The sequence below is a fragment of the Pieris brassicae genome, chromosome W (genome assembly GCF_905147105.1).
Source record: "Pieris brassicae chromosome W, ilPieBrab1.1, whole genome shotgun sequence".
In the NCBI taxonomy this organism is placed as follows: domain Eukaryota; kingdom Metazoa; phylum Arthropoda; class Insecta; order Lepidoptera; family Pieridae; genus Pieris; species Pieris brassicae.
In genome coordinates, this window is record NC_059679.1 from 90,072 (window position 1) to 96,961 (window position 6,890).

The following is a 6,890-nucleotide window of genomic DNA, read 5'->3' on the forward strand; positions in this document are numbered from 1 at the left end:
CCGGTTTCTGTCCAGCGCCTCTATTATGACAGTGTACAGTTTTCAGGACGATGAGTTGATGAGACTTTCACTTGACGGTACACCTAGTTGGTGAACGGCCACGTGATGTTTTGCCTTCTGTGTTACCTACCACGATCTGATTCCCCAAGTTCTCATCGCCTCTGCGCATTGTATGACCGAAATAAGATACGATTGGTAGATAGTGACCATATCAGTATTAGAAATCTTTTGTGTTTTAAATAAATACATTGACTTGGCCATCGTAGCAAACACAATATTCAATTACATTGTTTTGTGCGATTCAGGATTCTAACTTTATCCACAACGAAGTTAAAGGGGTCGAAAATGGCCTGAACTCAAGAAAAATATAGTACGGCCCAGCCCCTTTTTTGCTCGACATGGCGAGCGCATCGCCTTGCCACCAAATTGACTGATATTATGAAACTTCTTTCACTCCTTGAAGGTCGTGTCTAGTACATCAAATATAATAACGACATAATGTCATTCAAATTATAATATTAAAATAAAGGTCATTTGTATTCACAGAGTAGAGCAAGATGTGACAGTGACTGTCTAATGATGATTTTTGTTTTTGCACAGTTACTCTAACAATTAAAATATTATTTGAAATTGCTTTTTCCAGGTATCCATGTCGATAATAATAATGATGAACGCCATCACGTGAGTTTTCCTTTTTATTTTTAACTTAATTTCATAAAAAATAAATTCTAGAAGAAGAAGAATTTGGGTTCCAAAAAGTTAACTTTATGTAAATTGCGTCATATCGTCTGCCAAATGTTGATTAATTCAATTTATTTTACTTATGCTATAAACAACACACTTGTTTCTACTAAATCTTAATATTAGCAACAAGGTAGGATTGGTAAAAGCAAAAGTAAAGAATAATAGCGAATGATTAACACGTCTTGGCGTCTCTATGGAGCTGCTTTTCGAGTTCTAAAATATATTATTTTTAGGTTATTTCTCAGCATATTCCTTTTTACATCTGTCTATGGTCTGGACGGCTCTGGTAGTTGGCTGAATAGTTTTTCAAACATGGGTCCTGGGTGAAAAATCTTGATTTGAGACCTAATATAGGTAATTTTCATCTAATAACTTTAACTACTAGTTACAGTGCATTTAATTGGGTTTGATTCTGATGATATCTTCCAGATTGGTTGGTATAAAATTATCAATGTTCACTGAACCGAAAGTCTGACCCATACCTTAATATAAGAAAAAAACGTTATTATTTTCATTTATTACAAATTGTAATAGCCTTTACGCCTAGAAAACATATGTCAGTCAGCGAACATGAACATCTTTTAAATACATTGTCTATTCACTGAGACATCATGTACGATTACGATACCCCAACTTAAAACTTGTTGTAATATTTAAATTTCGCGCCTTTTGCTTCATTGACTTGATTTGTCTTTTATTTCAAGCCTGTTACTCGTTTGTCTTTGCCCTTCTCTTTACTCTGTGAACATTACTAGCCAATGTGTTGTTCTTTTTAAGCCAAATAAAGTTCAAGATATTTTCCACATATAAAACAACTTGTTTCCATTAAATCTTAACGAGACCAATAAATAATTCAAACCGAACCTAATGAAGGATATTTAACGCGTAGAGATGTTGGGTCTCTCTGCATCTTCTACCGCATTTACCATTCAGAAGAGCTATTCGGTCTAATACCCGCAGCTGAGTTTCATTATCGGACGTCAAGGCAAAATACAAAGTACCATCCGTATCACCTCGACAATTGAGCGTTTTCTAAGGCAGTTTTTGCCCACTTGCGAGCCTTCTGGCAATGTGAGTGTCCATGGGCGGCGGTATCGCTTAACATCAGGTGAGCCTCTTGGCCGTTTGCCTCCTATTACATTAAAAAAAAAACATGAGAACGAACGTCCACTACATGTCCCAATGGAGCTCGTTATTGCGAATGTACCAGGGGGCATTGACAATTCCCTTGAGTAGTTTGTTCTGAAATCATTGGATTATTCGCGACTGCTTCTGGTGCACTCAGTTGGCAACCATAGATGCATCAGGACTTTTTTATAGATTTTTATTTACGGTTACCTTTTCAATTCGCAGCCGTTCATGTTTCACGGCCACGGGCGAAGTTGGTGAATGCGTATCATATTACAACTGTTATGATGCGCCCCAGGATGATATAGGGTACTTATATAGTTTCTAAGTTAATTTTTAATATTATATTAGTGTATATGGCTTACATAAGTTATTGTTATTTCCAGAAGCACATCCGGATGTTTACACTACCTTCATGTTTGCTGTATAAATGTGCCAACCGGTGATGAGGATTTAGAAATTTAAAACTTAATTTAATGAAATGTTTTAGGTAGCATAATGCTCACTAAACAATAGTTCATTTAATCTATAATTACATTTACAGCCAGTTCTAAAGGGCGATAAACTCTCCCTCTTTAAATCGCCATTTAAGTTTACAAGAGACGCGTTAATCTATAATAATTCTCATGAGACAGCGAAATATAGTGAAGTGTATTAAAGTGAACGGGATACAAAATGGTGTCTTTATTCTGTGTTATGAAACATCTTGTTTATGTTCTAATATGTACAAAATTGACAAAAACTGCAGAAGACGAACTAAACATCAAAAGAAACTTTAACTCTGACAGGAATTACCGTCTTAAACGGGAATTAATTACAATATTCATATAAGACGTTGTCGTGGTTTTCAGCACCAGGTATCTATGCGAATTACAATATATTTCAATGAATGTTATTGAAATGTCATTACCTATAAAGAAAACAACACTTGGAAGCTATACTGCCGTTGGAGCTTAAAATAAATATTATCAGTAGAATCCTTTTACCTAATATAGATTGTTTTTATTTCTGTATACTACACACAATTGACGTGGACAAACAACAATTTTATACCTTATATCTTCACGTCATTTTCCCGGTAGGCCGCCGATCTTGCAAAAGCCCTGACAACTCTCTTGCTTCATCCACTTTCATGACATCCATCATGCATGCTCGAATATGGCTACTTTTAATTTGTACCTTCTCTTCTATTGTTTCGTTGTATATCCTACTTAAGTGCTCTCATTCATCCGTCTCCATGACCAAACCACCTAAGCATTCCCTTCGTATCCTCATCATTAAGTCCTCTTTAAAGCCACACCGTTCACTATTACTTTTTCTATCACGCAATATTCACACATTCTTCTTAACGCTCCCATTTCCACGGCATTTATTTTAATTTCTACTCTCATTCTTTCTCTGCCACGCCCAACATTCACTGCCGTTGGTTAACGTCGGGAAAAGCACTCCCATATGTACGGCCAGCGCCGGTCGAGCCTCGTTTGAGTTTGGCAGTGAAACAAATAAACACAACATTTTATATGTTATACCAAGGATAAGCTAAATGTCTACTAATAAACCCGGAATAACTTAAACCTAGTATAACGTCGGTGTAACTGTTCATACTAGCGTTATTCCAGCCGCCATCCTAGTTTTGACGGATTTTGAATGAAATTCGAAAAATTTTGAGATGGAACAAGTTCATGGTAGATTACATGGAGAAAATGGCGTAGCTACCTAGGAGCTAGGCGGGGCAGTGCCCCGGGCCCCCCGAATCCATAACAGAAATCTAGATCTAGATGTAAATAAATAAATATGACATGTTGCAACCTCACTTTATTCATGACAACTCTATTAAGAGAAATTCAAAAGTTATGTCCCTTAATTCTTTCTGTAGGTTGGCAGTAGCATTTTATTGTGAATTTGAGTTAAGATTTTTTCGAGAATGGTTAAAAAGTTAATGCTGTATCAAGAGTAAGTAAGCTAATGTCAATAAACTTTGTGGAACTGGTTCATTTTATCGTATTTTACTTGACTTGACTTGACGTCCGTTAAGTCAATAAATGAAATCTATAGATTTCGGCTACAGCTTATTGTACAACGCAAACATGCGAAAAGTCACCTGCAGTAGGTACATTGATTCAGGTCCGCGGGCAGGAGATCGTTCATGGTCTCCACCGGTAAATATGGTAACACTAGCGGTGATAATTTTTTTCCGGGATTCCCTAACGACACTTTTAACGTCTTCAGTGAACAGTGAGTACCTACCTAATCGAGCACAGTCTAATATTTTTATTACTTGCCCTGCAGTACATGTACGTTCCATGGATGTACATTTCGATCACTTATAAGCGTGACGATTTCCTAAATCGTCGAAATTACACCACGAGAGCATAGCAGACGTAGGCACTCTCTTTGACTGTTAAATTGCATTCATTCAGTACATAGCAATTAGCACTTCATTATTTCGCTCATATTCTATTGTTATACGCGAGTGGTTAATAAAGAGTAAATCAAATATCCTCCAGTGCACAAAAAGAGCTAAAGTGGCGTAGCATTTTTAAAGTATTTCTATATTTCATAATTTTATTTGATAAAACTTAATCAGTTTACATAGCGGTTTATAATACAGTTTAGTATAGCAGTGGGGCCCCATTTTTTTATTAACTCGCAATAGTGTAGAGAGATATTTTGGCGTATGGAACAACCGATCAGGGGATTCAGAACATCAACAGAACCAAGATATACATAGTATCATAGGCAGTCTTGCACAATATAGCCATTGAATTGAAAGAGGAACCTATCTCTGATGATGATAAGACCCTCCCTGCACCACCAACAGTACCCTCATCTCAAATACAGCGCGTTTTCTTGCTGCGTGAAGCAGCAGTGAGGGCCATATTTATTAAAGAAAACTTTTAAGTTTGATAGGTTTTTAACAATTGAGTTATTTTAAGAAATAAAACCTTTTTATTACATTGTTTATTTTTTTTATTTGTTTATTTTATTTATTTTTGAAACATTTTTATTACAATTATTCTATTTATTTTTAAGTGACTACTAAAGTCTTCACTAGAATGTCTGTCTGTAATTTATAATTTACATTATATAAGTGTTCTTTTTGAAGGTGTTCCAGAGCCAGATTTTCCAGAGCATGAAATCTATGCATATCTGCATATAAGGCTTTCCCGAAACTAAAACTATCCTTACTTGCTTTTTGTAACTAATAAGAGAATATTAAATTAGGCCATGTCCACCACAACTAAAACACAATTATATGTTTTGATTAAATAATGTAGTTTTCTGAGATACGGGTTCTTGTTAAAATGTGGTTTACTTCTCTGTTATTTGGCTCCAAGCGTTCATTTTCTCCGTTTTTGTGTTCGTACTCAAATCTTTGTTTTCTATTATGAACAGATAGGGTATCTAAATAAGCTGCTGTCATCGAACACAAGAAACAAATTAAAATTCAACAAAAGCAACGGTTAAACTTTCCAATATGGACCGTCGATATTAGATGTTTTAGGGGCGGAGAGGAGGGGAAGGGGTTGAGGGCTACCCTCCTATGCCATCCCCAACCTGCGGAGCCCCATGGTTATGGAGATATTCATGGTTAAAGTTTTGAGGTAAGAATGGTAACGATTTAGAAACTGTGGCCCAAATTCTATGATACTGATTATGTAGGGACTCCGTACCTTGTGTTCCAAACACCTCCAAGTGATTTTTGCTGCCAGAGTTGCGTCTAAGTATTAAAAAAATTTATTTAAAATTTTGTGGAATGTATTCAAATTCGTAAACAAACCGTACATCTTCTACTTCTTGGTTTGATTGGTTATTAGAGATGTGACATTCTGCATAAAAAATATTTTTTTTAATAAATCGATTATTTTTAGCATGTAAAATCGATTTTTTTACACTTACCGATTATTTCCTAATTTTTGAACTTTAAAGGTTGAGAATAATAACCCCCAACCACTTTCACACGCCAGAAACAGTTATTAAAAAAATATTAATATACTAACCTAACCTAACCGAACAATAGATAATTATTGGTTTTTGGACTGCTCCGGCGCTACGGGAAATGCAGCCCCTCCACCCTTGCGTACCAAAGCACAGGCATTTTATTCAAGCCTCCGCAGCTTCAGCTTTTTGGTCGATGCTCTTCCTGCGCGCCTCCGAACTTTTATATACACTCTAGGGGTAGGGCAGACCACGTGGATAGTGGGGTGCTCTGATTCGGTTTTGGGTACTTTTTGGATATTAAATAAGTAAGTAAACACTTAATTGATTGATAAAACAGAATAAAATAATACAGAAAGTTACAAACAATGAAATAAATTTATTATATTTTATATACATATTTAATCGCAGTTAGTAGTTCTCCCTATGCATCCAAATGATTTTTCTTCAAAAAGAATATGGGCATTTAAATCGATATTAGAAAGTTTATCGTCGATATCTGAGTAGTATCGATACTTTCAAAATTTTAGCCGAACCCTAGTTATGTTCAGGCAGACCGAAAAGACATTAAAAAAAGAATTTATTTATTTAAATGTCTTTACAATTTGAAATCTACTACAAAACTGATCTAAATCTAAATAATACGAATACAATAATCAACTTTCAAATAAACTATAGTCGGCGAAATCGCTGAGTGCAACGTCAGCGATTACCAAGGGTTATGCCTTGGTAACTCCCTACACAATATATTTTGTAATTGCGTGTTATTTACCAATTTATATGAAAAGTTTTAAAAAATGTATCAGCCTAAAACTTCGCAAAACTCCTTCTTTTAGTGAGTACTATCTACAAAAAAATATTACGGTCCATATTGGAAAGTTTATCCTTGAAATCTTTTAAGAAAAAAATCGCTGTGCTGCTCAATGAAATAAATATGCGAAATGGAGGAGCACTATAATGTGAATGATGATGATCGTGATCGTCGGTAGGGCAGGCAAAGAACAGGAACATTTCAACATTACCTTCATTTCCAAAAATGTGTGAAAATGTTAAAATATGTGTTTTATCTACCCTCAAAC

The 6,890-nt window shown here is 35.4% G+C and overlaps 1 long non-coding RNA gene across 1 annotated transcript; it reads left to right on the forward strand.

The window, feature by feature from the left end:
- The first annotated feature begins 1,018 nt into the window (after positions 1-1,018).
- On the forward strand, positions 1,019-2,315 carry LOC123718328. The gene is made up of 3 exons (XR_006755003.1): positions 1,019-1,098; positions 2,098-2,181; positions 2,259-2,315. It is a non-coding gene; the product is annotated as an uncharacterized LOC123718328 (long non-coding RNA).
- Positions 2,316-6,890: the final 4,575 nt, after the last annotated feature.